Raw genomic sequence first — 14735 nt, 5'->3', positions numbered from 1 at the left:
TCTTTGACTGATCCCAAAGCTCTTTATTTTTTTTCTATTACATTAATTTTTTTTATAGTGGGGGTTGCCACTGCATGCACATGCATAGGGGAGTAAGACTATCTGTTCCTGTCCCACGAATCCCAGGATTGAACTCAGGTCACCAGGCTTGCACGGCAAGTGTTTTACCCACTAAGGCCTCTCCACTCTTTTCTTTGGACATCCCTAGAGGTATCTCTGTCAAGTCCCCCTTCCTTCTCCTCTTCCCCCTCCATCCATCTGGCACCTACAAAGTCTTTGCCAATGAAGTCATACTGTGCAAAGGCAGCACTGGCGGGGAGGGGGTAGTGGTCACTGAAGTCATACTGTACAAAGGGGTAAGGGGGGCAGTTCACTGAAATTAGAGTATGGTTTAAAATGTGCCTGAGAGAAATCCATATAGATATTCAAAGAGCCAGGAGACAAAATAAAATAAAAGGAAAGGACAGGAAATAATCTCAGGGCTTTACTCAGATGTCCATGGGGAAAAAAAAAAAAAAAGAACCTGTGTTTTCTACAGGGTTTGTCACTCAAGACTTCATGGCCACCTTGGGCATCTTTATTGGCCTTCACTCCCGAGTCCAGCCAGATTCTCTGCGACCATGTTGAGTGGAAAGGCTGAAGAAGCAGAACCAGGAAGATGGAATGGGGACTGGACTGCGTCCTGTGGGAGGAGGGGAAGATGCTGGGGGAGGCACCGGGGAGCCCAGCTAAGGACTCAGCAGCGGGGAGACTGTCAGGCAGCCCCAGGGGCTGAGCCTTCCCACCCGACAGGAAAGAGCTGGGATGGGGCCTTTTCTTCTGCTTTGTTCTGCCTTCTCACCCAGCATAGTCTGTACTTTACTAACCTGTAGTAGCTTGGACGGTGGAAGGATGCCATTGTACACTGACTCCACACTGGGGGTGTGTGTGTGTGTGTGTGTGTGTGTGTGTGTGTGTGTGTGTGTGTATGTGTGACAGCTAGCTTAGGGTTTATATACTTCCTATCTCTGGAGTTCTTCCGTGTGATAATTAAACTCCCAAACTCCCAGGGCTGTGTACACAAGCAAATATCTTGCGCCCTCAACATCTCTCCCTCTGCTCTTCCCAGCAATTAGATTGGACACTGGTAACTGCACATGGCTGATCTTCTGCAGGGCTGACCCCAGGGGACAGGTGCTCCTGTACCTGTGGCCACATTTGTATTTTATTCAATGTAGTCTGTAAACATCAGACAGACATGCTACCACTTTCACTGACCTTTGGAAGCTGAGATCTGGAGGTATGGTTCAGACAGCCCTTCATCCTAGCATCTCTCTCTAAAGCAGCCCAAATGCCCTCGGTGGGTGTTATCTCTACAAGAATCAATGATAAACCATCACAACCAACCACACACCCAAAGCACCAGCCATCTCCATCCTGCATTGAGAGAAGCAAAGCCAGCACGCCAGCTCGTTATCAGTGCTCGGAAGCTAGAGAGGAATGTCCTGCTGTCCAGTCCCCCGCCTGTGTGTCAGGACAATACCTCTGTACATGTTATTCCTGGAACTATATGCAACCCCACGTGGGGATCCTGGTTAAACACTAGCTCTGTCTTTGATACAGGTAGGATGGCGTCCCTCTTGGCAGGCAAATGGAATGGCTGTCTGTTGACTTGGTGCAGAACTGGTGGGCGGAATTTTCTAGGTCTGATATTCACTTCTGAGAGTTAGGCAGTCTTCTGGGCTTTGGCTGCCCCCCTCTCCCTCCCTCCAGCCCCCTCCCAAGCAGCTCCTCCAAGTTTGGCAGAGGAAATGAATCTGGGTGGGTACATGCGAGTACTCTGTCCCTTTCCCCTACCAAGTTCTGCTCCCACTGTCATCATGACCACTGACACTGAAACATGCCCCCTTCCTGGGTGTGAGCAAGTAGGTTTACCTGTCTGTGCCTGGCTCATCCTCTCAGTGTGCAGGCTGTGTGTACCGACTGGTATATATGCAGCATGATTAAGTGTACAGCTGGGTTCTGCGTGTGCAGTTTGGGGCTTCAAGTAGCATTCTGATCCTCTGTGTGCGTGTGTGTGCGTGTGCGTGTATGTGTGTGTGTGTGTGTGTGCGTGTGTGTGTTGGATAAACCACCAGCCCACCCTGAGGAGCCCCAGTCTGGGCTGCCTCTGTTCTAAGCCAGAGCAGGCAGGACTAGCCTGCAGGCCCCTCTGCGTGACCCCTTCCTGGTCCTCCCCCTCCTCCCCAGCTGTGGTTCAGTCTTGCAAATTCAGCAAAGTCCACGTAATGGACCAGTGTGCAGTGTGTGGTGTGGTCCAGCCAGGATGTACTCAGAGGCTCTGGGTGGAAGGGTGGAGTGTGGGAGCGTGGAACACAAGCACAGGGGTAGGAGGGTGTCCCTCGTTGACGTCTCTCCCTTGCCACTCACAGAGGATGCTACAGTGTGTGGTTTGTGGGTCTCCACAAAAGAGTCCTGTCCCTGAAGTGGGGAGGAGAGAAAAATCAAAGAAAAGAGCCCCTGCGAGGGAGCAAGGGAATGAAAGGGACGAGAGAGAGATTTGGGGGAGGTGGAAGACGCTCGGAAACAGAATTTTGAAATCTACCTGGAAAGAAATAAAACATAATAGACAGTGATGCTAAATGAAGCAAGAAGAAGGAAGACGGCCAAAGCCACGCTCGGGTTAGAACTCCACGCAGGAAGCCCAGCTGGGAGGGGCAGGGGCTGGGTGGGCGACACACCCGCCCTGGAAGGGCCTCGACGGGGCAGCAGCGGAGCGGGAGCCTGGCTGCTCGCTCACTGCACCCCGGACCTCGCTCGGACGAATAGCGCCCTGCCCGTTGCCGCCCAGGCCATCGGGCTGTGGGCCGCAGAGGAACAGCTAAAGGCTTGAACCCTTAAGCCGTCTAAGTGGCGCCCCGGGGGTCCCAGTTCTGACTGAGTGCCTCGGCCGGCGTCTAGGTAGGGGATAAGGGAAGGACGTGGAGCTCGGACTGCGGCTGCTCCCACGCTTTGGTCCTCAGCAGCCCAATTCTCCGGGATGCAGCGCCTCCCCCCCCCCCCCCCCACCTCGCAGTGGGTCCTAGGCCGCATCCCAAGGCAAAGGCTGAGGGAGAGGATGCCGGGAGGTGGCTCTGTGAGCTTGTACCCGGGTCGGGAACAGCTGACGGATCTCCTGAGGCGCTCAGGGATCCCGAAGGGTACAGGCTCCCGTACCCGAGCAACCGGGACTCCGGTGTTGGGTGGGTCATTTCATTTTCTTCGAAATCTGTGCAATGTCTGTGGGCCCTCTGGGTCTTTCCTGTTGGGTGGGAGTCCGCAGCGGGCTGGTGGCCACTCTCCCGGGGTCTGGTTCCCGCTGCCTTTTCTGTAGGAAAGGAATGAATAAATGTGACTTCTGCGGGCCTGTTCATGTAAGAGTAACCCTGAGCTGGTGGGTCAGTGCACCTGGTCCCAGAAAGTTCTGCGCCTTATCAATATAAACGATAGGTGTTACAGTGAGTGGGTGTGGACCACCCCCTTGCTTCTGCTGGGGGCCCAAGGGAACCCACAGGGGGGCCGGGCCCGGTGATTTGCAGCTTAGCCCGCCCCCCCCCACCCCTTTCCTAAATGAACAAAATGGAGGGAGAAAGCGGCTTCCAGGGGCGGCAGGAGAAACCTCCGGCCGCCGCCTGCTGCCTGGGCTCTTCTCATTAGCTCAGGAATGTAGCGTGGATTTTCCGTTTGATGTGTTGGAGTGAGTGGACGACTGTCCCTTGCCACTCCTCCTCTCTGTCTGTACCCCATTTCTGAATCCTGCCAACTTCTCTCTCAGATAAATAGATACACGACATACTGTCGCTCTTTTTTTTTTTTTTTAAATGACATAAAGGAGAACAATTCACACCACATTGAAGTAGCCTGAAATGCGGTAGAGGTTAGATTCGTCTCAGGGTCTCTTAGAAATGATACTCTCTAAAAAGTTGGGGATTTTGTTTGTTTTTCTTTATGGCCAGTGCTAGGGCAAGCCTGCTGGGCCAGCACTCTGCACTTGAGCCACATGCCCAATCTCCACAAGATGCACCTTCTACTTGGAATTGAATTTGTACTGCCTTTCTATGTTTACCACCACCACTAACAGCAGCAGCATTATTACTTTGACACAGAATTTTGCTTGTTGCCCTGGCTAGCCTTGAACTCACAGCCGTCATCCTGGCTTAATAGTTTATATTTCTTAATAATGTGTACTTTTTTCCTTCCTTCCTTCCTTCCTTCCTTCCTTCCTTCCTTCCTTTCTCTCTCTCTCTCTCTCTCTCTCTCTCTCTCTCTCTCTCTCTCTCTGTGTGTGTGTGTGTTTGGGGGGGGGCTTTAGGTATTGCCCCTATGGCAAGCACTCTACCACTGGGCTGTACTCCTAGTCCCTACCTTCCTTTGTTTCCTTAGTTGTGATTTTATTTTCAGAGAATTATGAAGATGGTACATATTTTGATTATGCTTTGGTTTTTCTTTTCATGGTTTTTACTTGCTTTTGATAATGCCCATATAGCCCAGGCTGGCCTGAAACTCGTATAGTCATGGATAGCCTTGAATTCCTCATCCCCCTGCCTCTACTTTCAAGTGATGGGATTATAAGCACAGGGCATAATGTTTAGCTCTATGCTTTAGTTTTTAATAGTGAAAGTAAAATCTATAAGTGTAATTAAATTCACTCAGATTCCTGTCCAGGATTAGAGCCACTGGGAAGTATAAACCAGCTATGGTGGTGTGAGCCTGTAATTCTAGCATTGGGGAAACACACACAGGAAGACAGCTCATAAATTTGTGCACAGTCTGGTCTATATAGCAAGTTCCAGGCTAGACGTATACAGGGAAACCTTGTCTTAAGCAAACAAAATAAATAAAGCTTGGGAAATAACATGCTGAAATAAATAAACAAGATGTAAAGGGGAAGTTTAGACTTGTTTATCAACATGAGTAGATTTTACAGCATAGTAATTGGATGAAAGGGTTAAAACTGAATGAGATAAATGACACTATCTGTACAAGTGTAAAACTTGACATGTAAGGAAACTGAGAGCACGCAAGAGAAGCAAGGTGTGGGAAGAGGGCAGGGTGGAGAAGCAGGGGGCCCGTGCATGCATGGGGAGGGTATTTCAGTCCTCTCTCTAACCGGGGTGACCTCAGCAAAGTCACTTCAGTGTCCCCTCACTCACTCAGCGCCAGCGCTGAATGGAACTCTAATCCAACTCTTTGTATAGACTGCAAGAAATCAGTTGAAATGGGGCCCCACAAATAACCTGTGAGTCAGCCTTCGTTAGCACCCACAGTCCCGCCATGCCTGGTGCCGTTTAGAGGGGAGCCCTTCTTGTCTCTCTCTCCCAGTTTCTCAATCCCAGGCCCCAGTAGCCAGTGCTCTCCCCTGGGGTCTGCTGCTCACTGTGAAAGAGGCTGAGATAGGCTTGCGCTAAAGCTACGTGCTGGGGAGGTCGTGGATGGAAAGTTTGAGGCAGAGAGAATTCTAAAAGTTGTCTTCCCCCCACCCCACCCCAGGCAAGAGATTCAGGGACATTATCTTCCCCACCCTGCCTGCCTGCTACCCCGAGCCGCCCCGCACCCCAATATGAGGCTAGCTATGAGGACTGCCCAGCACACGCAGAAGAAGAAAAGCGAGGCTAGGGGCCCCTCGGTCCTTATTGCTGTCTCCAAGGAATAGAGTTTAAAGAACTTCCCCCAAGTTCTTCAGTGCAGGATTCCACCGCTCCCAGAGGGGTCCGTTCTAACAAGGTGCCCCTCGGCCTGCCCCTCCCTCCCCAGGAGCTGAAGCCGCCAAAGGTTCTGGAATATAATGGATCATTTTCCAATTTACCAGGGTCTTAGAGATTACGCCGCTAATCCCATCAAAGACCATCTGCTTACATTGTCCCTCCTGAGCCAAAATAAATAGATCCTTTACTCCCTCCACTTGGGCTCCTCTGGGGTATTTGTACCAAGAGAATGGAAAAGCCCGCCCCATCCTCCCCACCCCCCATCTGAGCCCGGGACAGAAAGGCAGAAAACAAACTTAGCTTGTCTGAGGTGTGAAAGGTCACTTAGGCTCCTGACCTGCCTTCTTCCCCGATGGGAATGGGGAGAGGGGCGGGCCACGGCTCTAGGGGTCTCTCAGGATCAGCTCCCGCCCCCACCCCCGTGGAGGTGTGGGACAGGCTATTCAGTACCCTACCGCCCTGCTGTCTTTGCCTTGAGGCCTAGCCCGGGCCAATTCTGGTCTCTTTCTAGGCATTTTTACATTTTTCCCACCTGAGACTACTGGGACGTAATTACTGAAGTCTGGCTTTCATCGCCCCTTGGCAAAATTATGGGGAAAGGGGCATGGAAATCCAATAAGCACTAATTTGTTTTTATCTCCAAGCGTTTAATTCTGTGGGATGTTCCCACTTGCGCTCTCACTGGTCAACACTCTTTCTAGAAGGATTTGGTAAGCCACAGGGAAGGTTAGGGGACAATTTTTCAGTCAGTCTCTTGGGGAGTGGACTAGGAGAATTAGGAGAGTGGGTGTGCAACTGGGCTTTGGAAATGAGTAGCAATGTACACAGGCAGAGAGAGTGGGGCTGGGGAGCTGGGTAAAGCAGGTGTGCCGGGCAGGTTTAATGCCAACTTGACAAAGCAAGCCTCCATTGAGGAAATGTCGCTCTATCAGACTGGGCTGCAGGCAAACCTGTAGGGCATTTTCTTAATTAGTGATTAAGTGGGGACGGCCCAGCCTATGGTGGGTGCTGCCACCCCTGCCCGGTGGCTCTGGGTTCTCTAAGAACGCAAGCTGAGCCTTGAGGAGCAAGCCAGCAAGTCTTCCATGGCCTCTGCATTAGCTCTAGCCTCCAGGTTCCTGCCCTGCCTTCTGTCAATGACTGACTGTGATATGGAAGTGTAAGCCAAACAAACCTTTCCTCCCCAACTTGCTTCTGTCATGGTGTCCCCCCACAGCATTAGAAACCCTGACTGAGACAGTAGGGACAGTGCTTGCTACAGGAGCCTGAGGAACTAAGCTTGGATTCCCAACAGCATGTAAAAGCTAAGAGAACTGGTGGCATGCGACTGCGCTCACAACACTGAGGCCAGTTGAGCCTAAATGGATGGCCAGGTGGCTCGAGGTTCACAGAGAAACCTTATTTCAAACACAAAAGGAGGAAAGCCAATTGAGAAAGACACCACCATCATCCTGTGACCTCCACCTGCATGCATACGCAACACACACACACACACACCACACACACACACCACACACACATACATACACACACTACCATCACCATGCATATAGATTCACACAGTGCTAGAAAGATTAAAAAGAAATAATAAAAAGATAGTGACTGCCGTGGAAAAGAAATATAAAACAGCACTAGATGGAGAGGGTGGGGCCTTACTAAGGAGGTGACTCACAGCTAGAGGAGGTCAGAGATGCTGAGTCAAGCCAGCAGAGTGCCCATCCCAGGAGCAGCCTACCTCTCCACTTTCGCCCTTCAGTTAAGGCTGTTTTCTATCATTCAGTTATTATTTTTTTTCTTGTTGTTTTTTGTTTATTTATACAGTGGTACATGTACATCTGCAGGCCAGAAGAGGGCATCAGATTACATTATAGATGGCTGTGAGCCACCATGTGGGTGCTGGGAATTGAACTCAGGACCTTTGGAAGAGCAGTCAGTGCTCTTAACCTCTGAGCCATCTCTGCAGCCCCATTTGGCTATTATTGCTAGCTGCTTTCTTCCTTGTTCCAGGACCTGAAGGGGACAATCTACAGAAGCCAATCTTCCCAGCTCTGCCAAACAACTGCTGGTTTTGGGTGATGCCCACGAATGACTGATCCCCCCCCATTTAGAAAAACAGCTGAGGATGGGGGACAGAGAAAAAAGCAAATGCCCTGCTCCTTCCAGCTGTGGGATCTTGGGCCTGGAGCCCTGTGCCTTCTGACCCACAGAGATTGCGTTGCCTGAGACCTCACACTATTCCTGCAGAGACGGGGCAGGGAACAAGCCCACGCAGGGCATCCATCCACTGAAGAGACTTAATGGGAATTTTTGAGGCTTTGCCTTCAGAGGCAAAAGATGAACACCTGCCCCCCCTTCCTAAGTTGATTCATTTGAAGAATACTTCCTGGGTACCTCCATGTATAAGGCACTAAGGGACAAAAAGTGGGTTAGGGAAGTGTAGTAACTAACGAGTGAAAACAGGGCCATCAATTATAGGTAGAAATTCTGTGGAGAAATTCTAGCACACGCCCGTAATTCCAATGCCTGGGAGGCTACGGCAGGAAGATGAAGAGTTTAAGGCCAGCCTGGGCTACAAGCTAGGAGGGAGAGGGAGAAGGAGAGGGAGAGAGAGGGAGGGAGGGAGAGGGAGGGAGAGGGAGGGAGAGGCGGGGAGGGGGGTTAATTGGAGCAAAGTAGAATCAGGATGGTTTTGTCACAGGTGTATGAGCTGGGTTGTCTCTGAAGGAGAGTGACAGAGCACACAGGGTGTGGGAGAAAGCAGGTACTATGAGAGACCGTGTTTAACGATGCAGTTATCTGGGTACCCATTAGCCCACTATGAGCCACCCTCATCGTGTGACCGCTTAATGCTAAGGCTCGGTGAACGACCTTATCCAGACCAAAGAAGGCGGCCAGTGCTGCTGAGACTCCATCTGAAGCAGAAGGCTGACTGAAGAGACAAGCAGGGCCCGGCTCCATGTCAGGGATGTGGGGCCAGCGCTACTTCCCCTCACGCACCCCACAGCACAGGCTTTCAGGTGAATGTGAAACTGTGAAACGAGATGACATGACTTTGTAAAGTGCCTGGTGTATGGGAGGAATACTTTAAAATACTCTTGAAAAAGAAGGTGTCTTCTGAGGTGAAGATTTGTGGGGAAGAAATGACTCACAGGGATCAAGTGTCTGTCTTTAGCTGTTAGGTGGCTGCCCAGGCAGAAAGAGGGTATGCAGAACAACACGCAAGCACTGTGGCGGTGTATTTCTGGGATCCAGCATTGGAGAGTGGAGGCAAGAAGAACAAGTTCAAGGTCATCCTCCATGCTGGTTAGGATTTTTTTCTCTTTCTTTTTTTCTTTGTCAATCAGGTTGTCTGGGAAGAGGGCACCTCAATTGATTGGCCTACTGTAGGAAAGGCTGTGGAGCATTATCTTGATTGGTGACTGATGTGGGCCCTGCCAGCCCAGGCAGGTGGTCCTGGGATGGATAAGGAGGCCGACTGAGCAAGCCACGGGGAGCAAGCCAGTGAGCAGCATTTCCCCATGATCTCTGCTTCAGTTCCTGCCTCCAGGTTCCTGCCTTGAGTTCCTGCCCTGATTTCTTTCAGTGAGGGTTGTGGTGGGGATGTGTAAGCCAAATAAACTCTTTTCTCCCCAGGTTGCTTTGGGGTATGGTGTTTAGCAAAGCAATGGAAAGCAAATTAGGATATTGTGGTGGTTTGAATAAGAACGGCCTCCATAGGCTGGAGAGATGGCTCAGAGGTTAAGAGCACTGGCTGTTCTTCCAGAGGTCCTGAGTTCAATTCCCAGCAATTACCTGGTGGCTCACAACTATCCATAATGAGATCTGGTGTCTTCTTCTGGCGTGCAGGCATACATGCAGACAGAACAGTGTATGCATAATAAATAAATAAATCTTTAAAAAAAAAACGGTCCCCATATGTTCATAAAGGTGTGGCGTTGTTGGAGGATGTATGTCACTGGGGGGTGGGCTTTGAGGTCTCAAAAGCTCATCCCAGGTCCAGCCTTAATGTCTCTGCTTGTGAATCGGGATGTAGCTCTCAGCTCCTTCTCCAGCACCATGCCTGCCTTTCTGCCACCATGCTCCCTGCCATCATGAGAATAGAGTAAGCTTCAGAAACTGTAAGCAAGCCCCCAGTTAAATGCTTTCTTTTATTTAAAAAAAATTCCTTGATCATGGTGTCTCTTCACAGCAATAGATAGTGACTAAGACAGACATCCTCAAAGGCTAGCCTAGGGCTATGTGGGACTCTACCTCAAAAAAATACAAACAAACAAAAACCATGAAAACCACCAGAAAAAGACCATAAATGGCCAATTAGGGGATGAAGAAGGAATTTCTGTGTGGGGCCGGTGACTGGAACATGGTTCTTTAGCTGTGGTGTGCAGGCGGCACCTGCGCCCTTGGCTCATTCTTTTACCAAGTGGCTGACGAGGGCTGAGCACACAGTGGGTGTCTTAGAAAGGCCTGACTAGGGCTGGCTGACGGGGGCAGGAAGGGGATCACTCACCTTAGTGTCCCAGAGCCCATAGGCAGTGCAGCCAGTCTAGGAGTGGTGGCAGTGCTGTGTTGTGACACACAAGGCAGAGGTGGCTGGATCAACTTCCTGTAGCTGCCTATAGCCAAGGGCTTTTCGGAGTCTCCTGACTATGACAGAATTACTCAGTGGCCTCTGGCTTCTCTCCTATAGCAAAGATCCACTAGAGGAGAGGCTGGCTCTAAGGTGTCTGGCCGAGGCAGGGCTGGCAAGGAAACACTTCCCCAGGGAGCCACTGTTTGATTTTTACAAACTCCTGTTCCTCACTCTGCCCCATCAGCATAGACTGCGGGCTCTAGGCAAATGCCTTCAGATTCCTATTTCTCATGCAAGGTCTGAATTTCCCTTTTAAGACCTGGAGAAGGAGGCCGGGCATGGTGGCACACGCCTTTAATCCCAGCACTTGGGAGGCAGAGGCGGGCGGATCGCTGTGAGTTCGAGGCCAGCCTGGTCTACAAAGTGAGTCCAGGACAGCCAAGGCTAACACAGAGAGACCCTGTCTCGAAAAACAAAAACAAAAACAAAAACAAAACAAAACAAAAAAGAACTGGAGAAGGCTTGGCATGGAGGCGCACGCCTGTAATCCCAGCACGCTGGAGGCAGAGGCAGGCTGTGAGTTCAAGGCCAGCCTGGTCTACAAAACGAGTCCAGGACAGTCAAGGCTACACAAAGAAACCCTGTCTCGGAAAACCCAAAAAAACAAAAAACAAAACAAAAAACAAAAACAAAAAAACAAGAGAAAAGAAAGAAAGAAAGAAAGAAAGGAAGAAAGAAAGAAAGAAAGAAAGAAAGAAAGAAAAAGAGCTGGAGAACTTTAATTTCTGGGATTCTGAGGAGAACCTCTGGGCATCTGGCTCTGCTAGGCTTCTTTCCCCTGCTGGTCAAGGTGTCTGTCCCACCTCTAGGCTAGCCTTTAAGGATGTCTGTCTTAGTCACTATCTATTGCTGTGAAGAGACACCATGATCAAGGAATTTTTTTAAATAAAAGAAAGCATTTAACTGGGGGCTTGCTTACAGTGGTTTTAGTAAAAGGCCCCGTGGGAAGGGAGGCCTGGTGGAGGCCTTGGTTTCCTCTTCTGCTGCTTTGTGCTGCCACCTAGTGTGCCAAGACTGACATAGTGTCCCCTGGGGAGGGGCCACATTCCAGCTCATTCGCACTTAGCGTATTAATTTTTGAGAGGGATCTCAAGCAGCTTGGGCTTTCCTACTTTTTAGTTAATGATGACCTTGAACTTCCCCTGACTCTGCCTCCACCTGCTAAGTATTGGTGTTATAGGCATATGCTGCCATTCTCAACTTTATTATTTTATTTACCAATTCACTCAACCTTTCAGCAAAAAGAGAAAAAAAGACTTTTTGGTCAGGAGGGGCATCTCATGGCTCCAGATGTTTCTGTAAATGCCCGCTGTCCTGCAGTTCTGATAGCTCTGTGTAGAAAGGGTCCTGATCCCTTCTCATTTCCTCTTGTTTGCAGAAGCAGAGATAGGGTTCTCTGAGATCCTTTCACAAGGCTCAGGCGTCTGGGCACGAGTGTCCACTGAGGAGACAGCAGGTAGAGGGAGGACACGGCTGAGGCCACAGGGTGAGTCTAACCTACTTGGTACTTCCTAGTTGACAAAGTGGTTTTGTTTGACTTTGTATCCATCCGTGTGTTTGTTGTTGTTTGCTTGCTTGTCTGCCTAAGCCAGGAGCTCACTCTGCAGTCCAGGCTGACCTGGAGCTAGTGACGTGGCCCAGCCTGGCCGTAAACCCTTGGCGATCCTGCCTTAGCTTCCTAAGTGCTGCAGTAGAGGGGTGCACCGGAACACCAGGCTTAGGCCAAGGTTCTTCATTTTTACACTGCCTAACTAAGGCCCCCATGGAGGAAACCTTTCATAGGCAAAGCAGGGGAGTCACCATCCTTGGCCCAGTGGGCTAAACCTAGAACTAGAGAGTTCCATCCTGGTGGGACCATAGTGGGGGGCAGAATAGAACATCACAAGCTGTTCTCTCCAGAGGCACAAGAGGTGTCCCGAAAACTGAGGCTGGCTTCTTGTCGCGGGACAGTTGAATTGCCTTCTGTGGCACATATGCTCCTCCTGGTGGCCAAGACTGTAACAGTGTCCTCTGGCAAAAGGCTGTGTGAGGCCAGTGGGGCGAAGACAGGGCAGCGTCCCTGAGTCTGCACCAACCTGGGCTCCCAGCAAGGCAGACACACTGGGACTGAGGGGCTGGGACTGAGTGGGAGTAAACAGAGCTCGCTCCCGTTGCTGCTGCGCCTCCTCAGAGTTCTCAGACTCCTGCCTCCCTGGGCTTGCCTGCTCTAACAGCTTTATTGGTTTCATGCTTCATCCTTTGCACTCTGTGACATCCTTGTAGACTCTGAGAGGCCGAGCACCCTGTGGAGTGCTACAGGAAGCCACGGGGAGCTAGAGATTTTGTCCAGGGACTCAGAGCAGAGATGACTGGGTTAAGATAGTCAAGAATTAGAGACTGGGGCTGGAGAGATGGCTCAGCGTTTAAGAGCACTGGCTGCTCTTCAAAAGGTCCTGAGTTCAATTCCCAGCAACCACATGGTGGCTCACAACCATCTGTAATGAGATCTGGTGCCCTCTTCTGGTGTACGTGCAGGCAAAACACTGTGTATATATAATAAATAAATCATTATTTAAAAAAAGAATTAGGGACTGGAGTGATGGCTCAGTGGTTAAGAATGTTGGGTGCTCTCAGGAGAGGACTCAGGATTAATTTCCCAGCACCCACATGGTAGCACCCACAACTGCCTCTAACTCCAATTCCAGGGGATCTGACACCGTCTTCAGGTCTCCATAAACACCAGGCATTCAAGTGTTGCACAGACATATGTGCAGGTAAAACATGCATACAATTTTAACACATAAAATAGTAGTAAAAAATTAGTAAATTTTAGCCGGGCGGTGGTGGCGCACGCCTTTAATCCCAGCACTCGGGAGGCAGAGGCAGGCGGATCGCTGTGAGTTCGAGGCCAGCCTGGTCTACAAAGCGAGTCCAGGACAGTCAAGGCTACACAGAGAAACCCTGTCTCGAAAAACCAAAAAAAAAAAAAAAAATTAGTAAATTTTATGTAGTAAAATTAAAATTAAAAAGCACAGGCAAGGAATAAATTATAATAAATTACAATTTAAAAAGAATAAATTGTAACTAAAAAAACACACACACACACAGGAAAGAGTTACTGAAGGAAAATTACCCTCTTTTTAAAGGAGTATCTCTGACATATTCCAGCACCTCAGGAATAACCAACTCCAACAAAGCAATTTAGTTCGGAAACATATCACCACATCTCACCTTACAGAGCCCGAATGCAGGTGCTAACAGTAATGAGAACTGGCAAATCTTTCTATGACTAACTACAATCTGTCATGCTAAGAGGGAGACATTACACATGGCTACATTTTATCTGTGTTCTGCTGGACCCTTTGTGCATAAACCACTGGGCTGTGCCCCAGAGCCCTGCCAGCAAGCTGTGGGTCCTGAGTAGCTGGGGAGAGGATATTCTTGGTTCAAATGTGGCTAAGAAGTAGTCCCTGTAGCTGGGCGTGGTGGTGCAGGCCTGTAATCCCAGCACTCGGGAGGCAGAGGCAGGTGGATCACTGTGAGTTCGAGGCCAGCCTGGTCTACAATGTGAGTCCTGCACAACCAAGACTACACAGAGAAACCCTGTCTCAAACAAACAAAAAAAAAAAAAAAAGAGGAGGAGGAAGAGAGGGAGGAGGAGGACTCCCTGTCCTCTGAGAAGGTAGGAGACCACGGAGAAAGACAAACATGTACAAAATAGCCCAGAAATTAAGAAAAAAATATGATAAAGGAAGGTGGGAGCACTAAGGGGCTTAGACAGGCAGTTTATGAAGAGAGGCATCTGAACTGCGCTCTGTGTGCAGATAGGATTTCTATCTTTAACCTTTATTTGCTTATTTGTATGTTTTAAATAACAGGGCTGGTGAGGCAGCTCATCAGTTAAGAGCACTGCTTGCTCTTGCAGAGGACCTGGGTTTGGTACCCAGCACCCACATGTAGCTAATAACCATCTGTAACTCCAGTTCCAGGGGACAAGACACCCTCTTCTTGATTTTGTGGGCACTGCATATATGCGGCACAGGCATGCATGCAGGCAGACAGCCATATACATAAGAGTAAATACATCTTTTGAAAAAAAATTATAGCCGGGCGGTGGTGGTGCATGCCTTTAATCCCAGTACTTGGGAGGCAGAGGCAGGTGGATCACTATGAGTTCGAGGCCATCCTGAACTACAAAGCAAGCCCAGGACAGCCAAGGCTACACAGAGAAACCCTGTCTTGAAAAACAAAACAAAACAAAAAAATATATATATATAATGTTTTACATATATAACATTAGGGGCCATGTGTGGTGGTATTGCTTTTAATTCTGCTTTTAATCCCAGAACTCAGGAGGCAGAGGTTCAAGGCCATCCTGGTCAACATAGTTCCAGATTAGCCAC

General features: G+C 49.7%; 1 protein-coding gene across 1 annotated transcript in view; it reads right to left on the bottom strand.

The window, feature by feature from the left end:
* Positions 1-14735, bottom strand: part of LOC311590450 (uncharacterized protein) — a 49443-nt gene that overhangs the window by 26378 nt on the left and 8330 nt on the right. Inside the window, exon 2 of the mRNA XM_084769437.1 lies at positions 3196-3346. The gene's annotated coding sequence lies outside the window, so the exon portion shown is untranslated. The remainder of the gene's footprint in view (positions 1-3195; positions 3347-14735) is intronic.

This window comes from Acomys minous (assembly GCF_964271855.1).
Source record: "Acomys minous genome assembly, chromosome: 19".
NCBI classification, from domain to species: domain Eukaryota; kingdom Metazoa; phylum Chordata; class Mammalia; order Rodentia; family Muridae; genus Acomys; species Acomys minous.
The sequence above is the reverse complement of the archived record's forward strand: the minus strand, read 5'-3'. Positions and strand labels throughout refer to the sequence as shown.